The sequence below is a fragment of the Ailuropoda melanoleuca genome, chromosome 16 (assembly GCF_002007445.2).
Source record: "Ailuropoda melanoleuca isolate Jingjing chromosome 16, ASM200744v2, whole genome shotgun sequence".
Taxonomy (NCBI): Eukaryota; Metazoa; Chordata; class Mammalia; order Carnivora; family Ursidae; genus Ailuropoda; species Ailuropoda melanoleuca.
Window position 1 is genome coordinate 18,763,654 of NC_048233.1, and position 17,514 is coordinate 18,781,167.

At 35.0% G+C, this 17,514-nt stretch overlaps 1 protein-coding gene across 2 annotated transcripts in view; it reads left to right on the plus strand.

Annotated features, from left to right (window-relative positions):
* Positions 1–17,514, plus strand: part of PDE3A (phosphodiesterase 3A) — a 305,943-nt gene that overhangs the window by 193,675 nt on the left and 94,754 nt on the right. The window lies entirely within an intron of this gene.

Genomic DNA, 17,514 nt, shown 5'->3' on the forward strand with positions numbered 1-17,514 from the left:
TTCTCTGAAATTGCTTTTATTTAGTTTTATTTTACCGTTATGTCTTTAATTTATTTTGACAAACTGTATAAGGCACAGTCTTAAACATTTGCCCTGATAGGAATGTTTTTGGAAATGTCCACAGCATCCAAAGAGGATGCACAGACGTTTCTTTTTATGTAAGTTCCAGGAAAGGAAAATGGTGTTCTCTTTAACAACTGAACCCAGTGGTTAATTACTTCTCCAGCATTTCCAGTCTCTCCCCGGTAGAGGCCAGTAGCAAACTCACCCATCCAGAGTTCATGTGTTAATGAAAAATGTGTCCAGACATGGTCAAGTGTCCCCTGGGAGGCAAAATTGCTTCTGGTTGAGAACCAGAGGGAGTAGCATAATCTCTCTGGCATATAGAAGATAATAAATAAATATTTACTAATGAAATTTGATATTTCATATAGGAAAAAGGGGAAAATACTTCTTGGGTGTGTAGGCTTTCAAGTTTTCAGGTTCCATCTTTAAGTCTACTAAACAATTTCAAAGAGCACATTCAGTTTGTTGTGAGGTAGTTACAGTAGAGTCATTCCTAGAAACTAGGAGGAGAAAATGCACTCTTTCCATACGTCGGCATTCAAGAGATTCCAAGGAACAGCCTCAGAATGTGGCCCTGTCCATGCAGTGGTTGCACAGAACATGTGTTTCTGGTGAGCCCATAGATGACCTTGAGCAGATCACTCTTTATTGAAACCCTGGTCTCTCTAAAGAGGTGTCAATGAACAGGAATTAAACAAATCCACAGAAATAAAAGGGAAAATTGCCACTGGCACTTATGCTCTCCCCACTCCATGTTTATAGATCAGTGGACCTGTTGTTTAATACTTATTGAATGACCCTCTTATTTGGGGACTGTGGACAATAGTCACATGACACGTGTACTGCCTTATGTTTGTTTTTTGCCAAATCAGAAGCTTCTGGTACGTTACATGAAACACAATAAAGACATGAAATAAGCAGCTCTAGATGACAGGTGTTTACCTGTAGGAGCTGTAAATAAGCTTAAGCAATAGTCACATTTACAAAGTGTACAAAAGTGTACTTCGAAGAAAATAAAAACAAGACTGCCCTCCACTTGCTAGAATAACAGAAGAAAGATGTGCTGTCTGGAGAACTGTTCATTTTGTCTTTGAACCACAATACCTGACAAGCGGAAGTCATTTTTATTGCCTGCTGGGTGACTTTATGCCTTCTCTGGCGTAGAGTAAGCTCTCATTCTTCACTAATTATGAAGCATACTCTAAAAGGAAGGTTTTGGGGTTGATTTACAATTTTTTTTACGTACTTATAGATAACACTGATGAAAAAAGATTGAGCTGAATATCATTAGATTTTCAGAGGAGACAAAAATCTAAGACTAGGGTATATTGACTTGAACAAACTATCATGAGAGTAGTAAGTGAAGGTGAGGTGAAGTGCAGAAGGTCAGAGGAGAGTTAGAAAGCCAGTTAACCAGAAGGCGGGAATTAAGGCAACAGAAATAAGAAAGGCCGTGGGAAATAGCTGATCTTTTAAAGTGAATATGGACATCTCTTTTGGTGTACTAACAACAACAACAAAACACCAAGATGCAGGTGTAATTTATAGAAATTTAGAGAGAGTGGATGTTTTTATTTAATTTCTTAGTAATGCATACCTAGGTTATATGCAAAAATATGTATGTCTAATATGTACAATCTTATTCCTAGTAAAGGAGTTTTTCTTTGCTTCCATTGTAGGGGATGAACTAAAAGTTTATGTAAGAGCATTTTCCCCATGATTTTGTGTTGTCATCAAAGCTACTGATTTTTTTTTTAAATAAAATTTTAATTGGTGAATGAAGGTTGCTTGGCAGTTCTGTTCTCAATTGAAATGATTGTCTCATTTTGTGTAGAATGTGGCCATTGTGTAAAATTAAGTAAATCCAAGGAACTGGTGCTAATAAGTACAAAGCAAAATCCTGGTGCAACATTAGAGGTATTAGTGAACTGAAATTATCTCAAAATTTACAAAAATGAAGCTTCTTGTCAAGTTTGATTTTCCAGATCATAGGGCATTTTGTTTTATTTAGTTTTTGTTTTTGTGGTGACGTCTTATGCAATGACCCATTCCAGAAAAACTCTTATTGTTACAAGTCAAAGCTTATTCTTAATGGGCATCTGCAGGTTATCAAACTTGAATCAAAATAGTTTGCTTCCTGAATTTTGTGGCCAAATGATTAAATATTTCTGGGTGACAGTTCACCCATGGATCTCAACGATTTCCATTTTAGAATTTTGTAGCCATGTTTCTTTTCTTTTCAAATTATTTTAACCCCAAGTGTACAGAAAGCTGTTTACACAGCATCAGTGATACACACTTAAATAAGCAATTAAAGAAAAGAAAGTTTGGGAGAAAAACTCTCAGAAAGAGATTGTGGGTGAGACAAACAGATGGACTAGAAATCTCCAAATAGAAATCTCCAATGTGATCAATCAGGAAGATAAAGAAGTGCAAATGGATATAAAAGCTCTAATTCTCCAAGGATTAAAAGCAAAGGAATGGAAAGAAGCTGTCTATCAAAAATGATGCTAAAGAAACCCAAGGGGAAAAGGATGAGTAAATATAGGAAAGATCACTTCATGAATTGAGATAAGGCCATGCCCACTGCAGCCATGTTGAGAAGGTGAACATGCATAAAAACATGCATAGAAGACCTTTGATCCCGGGGCATCATGATTTGGGGCGGGGTGTGGTTGGCAGGTCTTAAACCCATTTTTACTACTCATTATCACTAGTCAGGATTATGGTGACTCACTGTCATAACTTGTTGGCAGTTCTCTTGTACTTCAAGAATGCAGTGTGACACATAGTTGTTGTGTTTTTAGGCCTTTGTATGGTTTTCTAAAAAAAAAATGTCCCAACACACCAAGTCAGTTTGTGAACTCTAATCCTAGAACAATTTTGTTTTCTTCTCAATGTAGAAATACAGCATGACTTTAAATAAGTTGTGGTAAATATTGTAATATCATCCCAACAGTCAGTTTTATTTTTTGCTGATTATGGCAACCCAAATTGTAGATTTTTAATGAATATTTCTAAAATAAATGAACACATGTTAGAATTGATGAACTTAGAGTTTAATTTATTCAAGTTTTCTTAAACCGATGTGCTTTGAAGAAATTTCTATTCATAATAAAATATAGCAACCCCTTAGGATTTATTGAAATGATTTCTAAAGCATAAATCACGAGACCAAAAAACCTTTTGTTTTATTTATGCTGTTCCTCTGCCTCCTGGCTTCTCTATTTCAAAGCATACAGGTACATTGAGATCCCCTCATTTTAAGATCTTTGATGCCATACTGTAGGGTGGTATCTTATTACTCAAACTGTAGACTGCCATTATGACCCAAGAGAAATTTCTCATGTTGATATTAATTAAGGAGAAGATAGAATTTAAATATATATTTTCCCATATAGAAACATGTGTCCCTCTCATTCTCAAGGCCAGTGTGGCTTCTCCCTCCCTTCCCCCTTCTCCCTTTGCTCTCATGACATGGACTTTTTGAGCACAGGAATGGTCATGTCTCATGAAGCACAGAGATCTGAAATTTACATAAGGCCTTTAATAGAAACTTGTGACACATGATATGACCAGGCTTTTCATTATTTTTTGCCATTTATTTGGCTTAAAACCAAAGGAACAAACTGAACTTGGCATTGCTATTTCTGTTCAAAAAGAAGAAAAATATATAATTTTACTATTTCTTATGTTTTGGTCTTGGCACTGTGGCTTTTGTTTATGGAAAAAGACAGGAGAGGAAAGCACATTATTTTAACTTCACATGATAAATAATCATGCCAAGCTAAAATTTCCTTAAAAAGCATTTGTTCCTTTTTTTTTTTAATTACCATTATTGCATGCACACTATTACTAAGTCAGTGCAAGCTTGAAAAAGAAATATTAATATCTTCTTTAAATAGCATTATAGGTTTAAATGCATCACTAAGATTATATGTGTCCCATTAGAATTCAACTAGTTGTGCCTGTGTGAAAGGCACATCTTGTTATGTATGTTATTTCCTCTTCATAAATTCTTATAGTAAAAAGAAAAAGCATTTAGATTTACTTTTATTAAAAATGATAACGCACACTTACTGTCAAGCTTTCTTATAAATGTTTTATGGACATGGCTAGCTACTTTAAAACATTAACTATTTTTTATCTCAAGTGAATTTATACCAAATACTATTAAGGAAAAATAGGAATATAAGTAAAGTCTGACTTCCAGATCTTTAAAGGAAGTTCTGTTTTCATCATTTTATGCCTTGGTGGTCATGAAAATTTTAATTGGTAGATGCAGTATAGGAAGTAAACAATTTCCCCAGAATGGACAATGTATTATCCATATTATGTACATAGCACGTAGGAGATGCTATGTTACCTTGAATACCAAAGAGTTGAAGACTTTCTCTCTCTTTTTGTATTACGTCTCAAACATGCAGCAAAGTACAGTGAACAGTGTACAAAAATCAAATGCTCACATTTAAACTTAAATACTAACATTATGCTGTATCTGATTGAAATATTAATTGAGAGATGATTGTTTAGAAGTATTCTCATTAAACGTTTTCATAATGTGTACATTTTTTCCCTCACGAATACATCTGTATTTCATTAAATTTCTTTCGCTATACTTGACCATGTGGGAATTTACAGAATATGGAAAAAATTATTTTGGAGAATATGGAAAAGTAGTAGAGAATATGGAAAGGAATGTGGAAAATATTGGTTTTCCAAGAAGATAAGCAAGATGCCGGGGGTTTTTTTTTGTATGTAAGCAGAGTACATTAATAAATATGTATACAAGCAATATCTACTTTAACACATTTGAAACAAGCTGATGGTGTGTGACCAACATTAATAAAGATGTATCCAGAAACAGGTTAACAGATTAATGCATGAGCGTAGTCAAAAGCATGCCCTATATTAAAAATAAGATCATCTCTTTGAAGATATTAAGAAAAGAATATAAGAAATTTTATTAACATTGAATATTCTCTTCCAAATACATTAGTTTTGCTAACTAGACTTAAAACTTTTTGAAATCATATTTTAGAAAATCATCCCTGTATGGATCATCAGATCAACTTCTTAAAATCAACTTTATGTAAAGAAACTATAAAATTGGAAATGGATGTTATTATCCCTGCAATGTCATCTAAAAGTGTTACTTTGTATGCCTTGTATATAAATATTTAATGGTTATTTTAATGGCTTTAAAGATGAAGATGTTTTATATATTTTTAGCTAAACAGTATGTTTTTGTTGGAGTTAGAGTTAGAAATAGTGTATTCATCTCTTTCTTCAAAACCTTACAATGGCTGTCCTATTTGCATATACAGTAAATAGTTTTTGCAGAACAGAATCAAAGAATAAAATAAGAATTATAAAAACCATTAGGACACCACCCTGTTTAACATTTTTATCAGTGATAATATAGACAAAAATGCATATTTATATTTTGGTGTTACAAATAGGATATGTGGCTAATATGTGACTGACAGAGTATATTTTCATTAAACCCCAGTTAAAATACTAAGCTAATAAGGGTACCTGGGTGGCTCAGTCAGTTAAACATCTTACTTGATTTCTGTTTAGGTCATGATCTTGGGGTTGTGAGATCAAACCCCGCAACAGGCTCCGTGCTGGGCTTGCAGCCTGCTTAAGTTTCTCTCTCTCCCTCTTCCTCTACAGACCCCCCCCCATAAATAATTAAATAGTCAGTCAGTAAATAAAAAATAAAATACTAAACTAATAAGATTAAGTTGAAGAGGAAGAAATAAAATTTTGCAATTAAAATTTTTAATAAAATTCTAATATGGGAAGTACCTGCATATTTTTATAAACAAATGAAAAAATAGAAAATAAGGCCTAAAGATCTGGGTTAACTTCAAACCAAAATCATGGCTTTTCTAACAGGAAGTGCTACCTTGTGTTTCATTAGCAGTGGTTAGCAATGGCGTACAGAGTAGGGTTAATCTAATAAAATCTGCACTGGCCAGATGCAGTGTTGCATTCAATTCTGAATGCCAGATTTCAGGAAGGGTATTGAAAAGCTGATCCACTCACACAGAAGATCATCATGTTTAGACACTGTGGGAGAAAAAGTGCTCTCCTGGCTCATCAGAAGTATTAGGATAGTGAAGGGGAATGAGATTTTTTTTTTTTTTTTGCTCTGTTGTCCTATAAGATATTATTTGGACAAATGGATAGATAACAAGTGCAGTCAGATGTTGTTTGAAAATGAGGAGGACATTTCTGGTTACACAAATTGGCTTAGAAATAATGTAATAGTGTCCTTGAATATGAAGTTGTTTTGATTGTTACGTAGAATGGTTTCTATTAGAATACTTGAACTCACTGCTTAAGAGTGTGTGTCCTGATTGTTTCTGATCAGTGATGAATAGTCCAAGATACTGAAATCTCAATCTTCTAAATCAGTATGTCTCAGAAAAGGGTCCTGTTATTATGCTCTTCATTTGATGGAAATTTCCAAATCTAGGCAAATCGTAAGTTTCGAGCTCAGATCTGGACTGTATTCTGTACAGAGTACAATGGTCAGATCCCCTTGGGGAGCAGTTTTAAAGTTGTTGTTTCCAAGGATTAGCAGTATCCATTCAGTATCGCCTAGAGAGTTTATCAGAGATTCTGATGGAGGAGGTTTTGGATGGAGCTAGGAACCTTCCAATTAAGAAGTTTCCCGGGTGATGTGAGGAGTGCCTATATATTCTACCTTTGATTTCAAGGAGATGTGGTGGATGCTGAATGGATTTCAATGCCAAAGCTAATCTTTGTCTCACTCCTGCCTCAAATTCTAAAGTTAGAGCTACATTTCCTACTATTCCCTCCTTGTTGATCTGTAAATTGTGAAAGCTTAAATTTTGTAGTGGTATCAGTCATTTATTCATTAGTATAAATGAAGCATAATGAAAGTGTTTGATGAGGGAAGGTATAAGGGCAAAGAAATGAAGGTACTGAACACTTGAGTTGAAAGACAGAAACAACACTGATGACAGATACTGGTTTCTCTTCCCCCAACTTAAGGTACCAGGGCAATAATTCGCACAATTCCAAGAAGAATCATTTATGATGTAATCTACATGAGTGATGCCCCCCTCCAAATTATGCATTGTACAACGTGAACAGCTGTGCATATGGCCCTTACTGCCCATTAGGTCTATTTCTACACTCATAACAAAATGATTATTCTAAAACCTAAACTTTATCGTGTCCCTCCGATTAAGTCGACACAAGGACTCCTAGCTTTCTGCTAACATCTTCACTCTTTCTCCGAAATAGATCAGATTTCCTGTACCTTGGATGGCATTGTTATTTCACTCCTCCCTGCTTTTATAAGTGTATTTCCTCTGCCTGTAATGAACGATTTCCCCCTTTTTTTGTCTTCTTAAATCCTTCTTCAATACAGTAGAAACATTGAATACCAACACTTGTTTAAGCATTAACTGTGCTCCCATAACACATTCTCATCTATCATGCATTTGTCCTAGAGCTTAGAATATTATGTAAAATTTCCCACCAAACGAAAACTTCTCATTTTCAGGAACTATGTCTTGTTTGAAACTCCCAAAGTGACTGCCACTCAGAAATTGTTCGAGGAATGTTGGGTCATGAAGGAATGAATGGGGCAAACGGTGTGAAATCTGAGCATGCAGAATTGTCATTTAACCTGCTTCATGATTTGGCTCTGGTGTGGCCTTGCTTTGATTTAAAAGATAACTGGAGTTTCAATCAGTATTCAGGAAAAGCATATTTTGAAGAAATGAGAATTGTTCTAACAGTTTCTGAACTTTAAAAAATATCTTATTATCGATCATGCGTGATGACAATATTTACCAAATTGTAGAGCTCCTACTCATTAAAGGTCTGAATAAATTTTTTATTCTATAAGGGTTTTCAAGAGAAGTTGCATTAGAGAAGAATTGAAAAACTTTTAAAAGCAAGGAATCCAGAAAGTAATGGAAATCAAATTTATGATGAATGTGTTCAACTTATTTCTTAATTTTATTAATAATTTAATAATTTTAATTTTATTGTTAAATTTAATTGTTAATTTTAATGTTAAATTTTTATAAACAAATATATAACCTGGAACCAGGAAAAAAAAAACCTTCATAACCAAAGTTGTAGAATGATCTTTATTTTTTTATAATAATTTATTATGTTATGTTAGTCACCATACAGTATATCCTTAGTTTTTGATGTAATGTTCCATGATTCATTATTTGCGTATAACACTCAGTGCACTATGCAATATGTGTCCTCCTTAATACCCATCACTGACCTATCCCAATCCTCCACCTCCCCCTTTTAAACCCTCAGTTTGTTTCCCAGAGTCCATAGTCTCTCATGGTTCATTCCCCCTTCTGTTTACTGTTACAAAACTATCTTAGAATGTTAGAGTATTTTATTAGCTTAGTACCCCAAATAGAAGCCCAATCTCTCCACCCAAAAGTAAAAGATTAAAGTATTGTGAAACTTTATAATCTTTATCCAGTACCAAATCTACATTTATCTAAAGATGGATAATGTCTTTCCTTCTGCATTTTTTCCTATTTTCTTTCTTCATTGATTGCATACTTAGAATTTTTAAGGTTCTAAAGTTAACATTTATGGAAGAACATAAAAATACCTAATACCCTGTCACCATAGCAGGGAGTAATAAATATCTGCTGAAAGAATAACTATTTAAGCACACAAGTCATTTATATATAAGATATACAAGTGATTTCAGTGTTTCTGGCAGGATTATTCACTTCTGTGGCTGCTAAACTCCAGTTCTATAGTTCAAACATATATTTCATGCTTTACTTAGAAATTACCTTTGTAACTTCTCTGTAAGATGTATGAAATACAAAATCAGAAAACATCGTATAGAATGTCTTCCCCTCATATTGTATTGGTTAGTGCTTATCAGTCATTACCAGTGCAAATGGTGATCTTGCATGTCTGACCATTTTGAACTTTCCAAACTTGGGTTTTGGTTTATCTTGGACTGACATACTGAATTGGAGTTTCCTCTTGCCTTTTCTTTCTTTGACTTCGATGGGAATTTTTTCCTATTTAGTAAGGAATTTCTCATTGCTTCCTGTGACAAAAGATAAATGATTTGAAATAAAATATTAAAAACATATCATGAGTTAATGGCAGGAAAAAGAAACTAATATTCATTGGACTTTTTTTTAAATCAGTTTGTGCGAGGTACTTAATTCACATAATTTATTTTAATCAATAAAATAATTCTGGAAGGCCACAATTAACTTACTTATTCAGCAAGGATTTTGAGTACCTCCTATGCGTGAGTTTAGTGCTAGTGGAGAGGCAGTTCCGTGGAAACAGGGCAGGCGAATTTTGCCCCTTAGGAAGCTCACATTTGAGAGTTCTGGATAACATTACACAGTTACAGATGAAGAGAAAGACTTAAAACAGTTTATATGACTGGCCGAAAGTCACAGAGCTAGAAAGGGGGGTGAGGTTGTGTTCAAACCCACGTCTGACTCCAGAGTGCTGCTTTTGACTCAACTAAGCTATATTGCTTTTCACTGAGATATGTTTGATATCTGATTTATGAAGCCATCAAAATGCTGTACTGGATAAGGTAAAAAATCAGTTTTTTATACCACTGCTAATTACCATTTTTTAAAATAAACGCATTTTTATTGAATGAATTGTGAAACCTTGATTTTAATTAGAAGCAGAGCCCTATCTTGCGATGGAGGTGATAAATTTAGAGTCTCAGAAATTTAAATAACTGCACGGTCAATCTCTGAGTACTGGGTTTTCCAAACAACCTTATAAATGTGCAGGAAATAAACATTTCAGAGTTGCTTTTCTGACAAAAAAGATGGTTTCAGGCAACACCAATATACCCCTGCATTTTCTGCTGCCAAGCCTGCCTTACGTAAATTAGATTTCTTAAATACAGCGCATGAAGACGTTCTGCTCCAAACCTGTGCAGCTCTCACACCTTTCCATTCTACCACGTATGCAGCGGGAGTGTGAAAGAGGTTAGTTTATTTATGATTGAGGAGAAATTACCTCTAAATATGAACTTTGGAAGACCTCTCAAAGTGCTACAACCTGTAATTTACCCACTGAGGCAAAATTTACTATACCTCGTCTTCTTAAAGCTGCACATCTGTCAAAGCAAAAGGTTGTAATTAAATTTCCTCGGAATTTTATGGAACTACAAATTTTAGAGTATAGTCCTGCAGAATTCCACACTAACTGAAATGAAAAACAGGTCGGTGTGGTGGTTAGGAGAATGATCTTTGAAATAATAAAGATCCCAACTCCACCATTAAACACATATGTCATCTTAATACGATATTTAACCGCTGGAAGTCATAATTCTCTCATCTGGAAAATGAGATGGTATCTACTTTGTAGGGTTGTTCTGTGGATACAGTACATGGCAAAGCATTAAATCAAAAAGAGTATCTGGAATAAATAAGCTCATTTAAATGGTAGCTTGAAACCCGTCATCGTTCTCTACCACCACCACCACCTTTCGCTGCTGCTGTTCAAGCATTATGCATGGCACAAAGGACCCAGCCCTTCCATCCCATCTGATCTCTCAGAACATACACTTCTCATTTTCCCTTGGGCCACAGAGAACCAACTTATACATGGTCCTATTTGTCAAAATGTCCTGACTACATCAATTAAGCGTTTTCTTTTCTTGTGTTTCTTTCCCAAAGACAGCAAGATCTCTCAGACATTGCACTACCTCATGAACCATTCCACTGAAAAGATGATTAGCTCGAGCTTATCATTACACAGATTTCTCTGGTATATGAGAAATGGTGCTGTAACCAAGCTCCAAAATGGAGCTGTCTTCCTTCCAAGTTTCTATAAATGTCATTGAACATACTATTTATCGTGTTACCTCTGATTACAGAGGTAAGATAAATGATCTGTCTCATTTGGAATGCCCATTTCTCAGGTAATTTATGAGGACGAATTATATCATCATCCATAAAGTATTTCATGGGTATTTTCAATGAGAATATTAATTTTTATGTTCTGTATTTTGCAAAACAAGTTAAGACTAAGTTGTCCTCATTAAACTTGGCTTTTAACTTTTTAAATTAGTATTTTAGTTTCCTTGCAATGTGAAGCAAAGCATGAACTTACATTAAGTAAATTTCAACTTTCTTAAAAGTTACCTAACCATTTTATTAGGGCTAATATATTATTTAAAATTAAGCTATAAAACTAAGATTAAGCTGTAAAAAAAAATAAAAAAAGATTCAAAGAAGGAGAAGAAAATAAAACTCTGACTAAATAAATAATTACAAAAAATGAATTTTAATCTAACCGTAGAAAGAATTTTTTTAAACCATAGAAAGCATTTTGGTAAACCTACAAGTTGGTTGTGATGTATACTTTGGGTATTAGCTGATTAAGCAACTTTAAAAATCATCTGATGCTGTTCACTGGTAATAATGTGGCCTTATAGATGGGGAGCGTTTGGATATTTTATTTCTCTATATAAGATTTATTAAATAATTAAATATATAACATATTAATCTCTATGATTGTTTGGGATCAGCGACAGACTTCCATCCACGTAAAAAAGAATTCTTTTTCTGCTTTATTCTGAATTATATCATATTACAAGATTCCGTTAAAATTAGCAGTTTATGCAATTTTCACTGTTTCTTTCACCCTCCTATCTTTTTCATGCCCCAAGTACTTGCTCCCCAAATACTCGATTTTACCTGACAAACAAGCTCTAATCACAAATGGTAATGACAGTTTTATTTAGTTTCTTAAACACATGATGATTGAAAAGATCTTTTTTAAATGTACAACTAAACTCAAATGCATAAAACTAATAGAAATTAGGTCAGCATTTGCATATATTCACAAATCAAAGAATTTATACTTAAAAACTATTGCCACATCTTCATTTGAACTTTTTATTATAGTAAACTAATCTTTTAAGTGACTGTTACTGAGAGAATTGCTTAAATTTTAGCATTACTGGTCTTTAAGTTCTCTAAATGTGGTTTGGGAGTAAAATACCTTGCCATTCCAAGGCAGGAATTTGAGAACAAAATTAATCTCAAATATAAATTGAATTGTGAGCAGTATTTCATATGTTATAATCTTTATGTTGTCCACTGAATGTCAGAGTAGCAGGAAATAGCAAAATTGATGAAAATAAAGATGTGAACATCCTGAAATAAAGATAGTACTATATGCAAACTAATTAAAAACAGAGGGATGAGTTGCTTGGCAGAAGCATTAAGATATCTGGAAAACAGGAAATAAGGATTGCTTTGGCCTTACATAATGTGAAAGGACTAAATCCTCTACTAGCAATAAACAGAAAAGCAGAGCGACTCTTTGAGCTGTAAGCAGTCATTTATCAGTGGATAAATAAGATTAGATGGTCTTCATTTTAAATATGTTCAATTTATGGAAATTTAAGAAAATATAATTTGTCTAATAGAAAACAATTTTCTTGTCAGTTATCTAAAGATGTTGATAATGAAAATACTATGTATCCTTCTTAAGTCATGTGCTATTATAGGCACAGATGAACTTTCTTATTTTTCAAATGGAATGTGTCCAATTGTTAGAATACAAAGTTCAGCAGGAACATGGAATTACACAAAGGAATAAAAAGTAAAGGATAAATTGATAAAAATGGAATGGAAGTATGTTTCCCAGTTTCTACTTTTAGATCTTTAAGCTTCAGAGTCACATGTAAGTTTACAGTTATTCGTAATTTTTTTAGGCCTTTTACATTACCATTATGGCAGACAACTATACAGTATTCTGATAAGTGTTCATTGAGAACATATTCTTTTTTTTTTAAGATTTTTTTTTTTTTTTTGAGAGATAGAGCACAAACAGGGAGAGGGGCAGAGAGAAGCAGACTCCTTGCTGAGCAGGGAGCCCAATGCGGGGCTCGATCCCAGGACCCTGGGATCATGACCTGAGCCAAAGGCAGGTGCTTAACCAACTGAGCTACCCAGGTGCCTGAGAAAATATTCTTTGAGTATCTATTTGGTGTTAAGTGCTATAAGTGTGAAAATAAGCATGATTCTTGCATATCTGAAAGATAAAAACCCAGTTACCCATCATTTATCAATTCAATAAATTATTCATTGAACGTCATGTCTCTTTTGAATGGCAGATTCTGCGTTAGGCGTTAGAGATAGGAGCACACACACAAAACTGCCCTGGTCTTGATCTAATGGATGGAACATAAGCAATGAAGTGTGGTTGGTACTGTGTTGGCAGCATGCTCTGAGAATGATAGAGCCAATAAGAAAGATATAAATACACTAGATAGGACATACCTGAGAGAAAGGAGGTGACCTTTAAGTTGACTCTTGAGAGTTGATTAGGAGTTGGACAGGGAAGGGGTGTGGAGGACTTCTCATGCAAAGGCAAGGTGTATAAAGCTTAGCAGAAATTTAATTCAGTAAAACAGAGCAAAGGGTGCTGGTTAGGAAGTGGCTTGAGACCAATAGAGGTCATGCCTTGCTGGTCCTTGAATTTTTTTTATTCAAGTATAATTAACCTACAGTGTTACATTAGTTTCAGGTATATAATATAATGATTCAACAATTCCATGTATTACTCAGTGCTTATAAAGATGAATGTACTCTTAATCCCCATCACGTATTTCACCCATCCTTCTACCCACCTCCCCTCTGGTACACATCTGTTTGTTCTCTACAGTTGAGTCTGTTTTTGCTTTTGTTTTTTAGGGTAGTCTCCTTTTTTTCTCCCTTTTGTTTGTTTTCTTTTGGTTCTTCCACTTATGAGTGAAATCACATGGCATTTGTCTTCCTCTGACTGAATTCACTTACCATTATACTCTCTAGATCCATCCTTGTTGTTGCAAATGTCAGGATTTTATTCTTTTTTATGCCTGACTAATATTCTATTACACACCCACACCCACAGCCACCCCACATCTTCTTTATCCATTCGTCTATCAGTGGACACTTGGGCTTTTTCCATAATTTGGCTATTGTAAATAATGCTGCAATAAATAGAGGGATGCATGTGGTTTTTGATTTTAGCCATTCTGTCAGGTGTAAAGTGATACTGTGGTTTCAATTTGCATTTCCCTGATGACTGACTAGTGATGTTGAGCATCTTTTCATATGACAGCTGGTTATCTGTATGTCTTCTTTAGAGAAATGTCTATTCAAGTCTTCTGCCCATTTTTAATTAGATGATGATAGTGATGATGATGATGATGATGATAATTTTGGTGTTGAGTTGTATAAGTTCTTTATGTACCTTGGATTCTAACTCCTTATGAGTTGTATCATTTGCAAATATCTTTTCCCATTCAGTAGATTGTCTTTTTGTCTTGTTGATTTCCCTCACTATGCAAAAGTTTTATTTTGGTGTCCAGTAGTTTAATTTTGCTTTTGTTTCCCTTGCCAGAGGAGGCATATCTAGAAAAATGTTTCTACAGTCAATGTCAGAGAAATTACTGCCTGTGTTTTTCTTCTAGGAGTACTATGGTTTCAGGTCTCACATTTAGGTCTTCATTGCATTTTGAGTTTATTTTTGTGTATGGTGTAAGAAAGAGGTCATTTTGTCCTTTTGCATGGCGCCGTCCAGTTTTCCAAACACTAATTGTTGAAGAGACTGTTGGTTTTTTCCCCCCATGGTTTGTTCTTGTCTCCTTTGTTGACCATATAAGCATGGGTTTATTTCTGGTGTCTCTATTCTGTTCCACTGTTCTGTGTGTCCTTTTTTGTGCTAGTACCATACTGTTTTGATTACCATAGTTGTGTAGTGTATCTTGAGATTTGAGATTGTGATACCTCCAGTTTTGTTCTTTTTCAAGGTTGCTTTGTCTATTTGGGGTCTTTTGTGATTCCATACAAATTTTAGGATTATTTGTTCTAGTTCTGTCCTAAACACCAGAAAAATGTTGTTGGCATTTTGATAGAGATTGTATCAAATCTGTAGTTACTTTGGGTATTATGGACATTTTAATACTACTGTACTTTTAAATGATACTTTCCTTTTGAAGGACCTTGGACTGTGGGAGCTAAACTGATTAGATCTGTAATTTAGGGAGATTATTCTGATAGCAACATAGATAGGAGATGGATTGATCAGCACTTTTCAGAGTCATTCTGGTAACACTCAGGTAATGGGTGAGTTGAAAGCAAGAGATTTGAGGCAGAAGACAAGTTAGAACACTAGGATGGTAATAAAGATAAAATACAAGCTATACAGTGTTGCTGTAGAGTTTCAGGGGAAGGTTAGGTCATATCATGTGTCATGTCCTATCCTCAGGCCTTCTTTTACAACCTCCTCTAATTTAGCTACTCCCTTTGCCATTCATCACTATTATTTACTAGCACAGTCTACTGTTTCCTTTATAATATTTACTATAACTTGTAATACTTTTTAAAAAAACTCCTTTATCTCATTACCAGACTATAACCTGTAAATGGGCTGAACCCATCAATGCTTTGTTCAAAGTTGTGTTCCTAATACATCAGCAAAGTATTTGGCACATAGTAGCTGTTTGATAAATAGCAATATATGTGAAGAATAAACAAGGGGTATCTTTTTTTTTAAATTGAGGCAACTAGGTGTATGGCATAACCAATCATTGAGAGAGGAAATGCAGGAGGAGAAACAAATTTGCAGGAGGGAGAATATGGATTCAATTTTGAGCCCATAAAGATGGTTTCCTTTAGAAGTGATCACCATCTAAGAAGCAATTGTTCATATGATTGTGAAATTCATGAGAAAGGGCGAGATTGGAGATATATATTTGGAAGTTTTTTAAGATTTGTAAATTTGTAAATGAAACCAGAGGAAGTTGCATAAAGAGAGTGAGGAAGAATTAGGAGATGGCCCCTTGAGATACAACACTGCTGTGGTAAATGCAATGGCATTAATAGCATTAGGGGAGGAAAGTATTAAATCTTCCCAAGGTACCATGCAGAAACTGGGATAAGGACTACCCAAACTACCCAAGGACTACCCAAAGAATCATAGAAATGGTTTTCCATTCTAAAGAGCTCAGTGGAGCAAAATTACATGAGGAGGCATAAAACTCCGGTGCTTTGAGAGCCCAGTGAGGTCAGCATGGTGGAGCAGCCCTCTGGAGCATGTGATCCCTGTGGGTCAAGGGTGGTGGGAAAGGTGGGTGAAGGAGGAGCCACTGCGACACACCTCGTTTGCCCTACTAAGGAGTATGGAATTTAACCAGTAGGTAATAAAGAATCATTGAAGGATTTTAAGGAAGGAGGGTTTGCTACATTAAATCCCCCCTCCTCCCCCAATGTCATTGAATTCTGTATTTTTTGAATCAGTGCATATTCACGTTCATGTGTATTTTTGCGTAACTTGCATGAGGCTGAGAATCCAAATGTGAACTTGGATTCTAACTGGCTTAGCCCCTAACTAGTACCATGACTTGGGACCTTAAATAACTTCTTTGTGTTCCAGCCTTGTTAATTTAAAAAAGCATGAAGTTGGCTGGATTATCTCTAACGTCACTTCTTGCTTTACAATTTTGTGGTGGCGTCATGTGCTCTGGAAATGGAATTTGACGTATACTGAAAATGTCCAGTCATTTTATTTGCCAAAAATAAGAAAAAAAATTTGGTTCCTTTTATAATCATGAGAAAGCTAGTGAAAAAATGTATATAGATCACTGAAGCAGTCGTTTTCAAAACATGGGACAAAAGTGGAGATGCAAAGTTAGAAACTAGTAACAGATTTAGGTTTGAAAAATGTATCAGAGTGGGAGAGGAGCTGTTCATTGAGAATTCCACCCATCTCATTACTTGTTCCAGGGAGAAACTGGGTAGCTGAGGGTTAAGGGAGTCAGAAGAAATTGTTGAAGATTATTTGTGTGTTAGGTTCCACTTCCTCTCTGGGAGTTTCACACTGTTGCACAGGACAGAGCCAAGGAAGGCTTCATAAGTAAGCTATATTTCTTATGATTTTTATTTTTAATTTAAGGACAGTATCAGGATAGACAAGCTGGTACTGAATATGAAACAGACCTAGACTCTCAAGACCAGAAGGTTTATTTCTTGCTCTATCATGCATTGTCCATCATGCTGTGGCTTGGAGCTGTGTTCAAGACAGAGGTGGCGGAGCAGCTGCCCTCTGAGGCATCGCCTATCAGTGGCAGGGGGAAGGAGGTCCTTTCTTGGGCAATTAAATGCCACACTCTGAAAGCAGCATTCATCCCTTCTCCTTGGAACTCATCGGCCATAGCTAGTGGCTTGGCTCCATCTAAGCAGAGGAAGCAGACAGTTGTAGCCCTTCAGTGTCTCCTGAAGAGAGGGAAGTTGGGAATATTTTACAAACACCACCTTGGTTTGCCTTTCTAATTATCACTGAGTAAGAAAAATTATTCTCCTCAGAGTTAAAAAAAAAATAAATAAAAAAAGCACAATGTCCTTCTCAAGGGAGACAGCCAAAAAG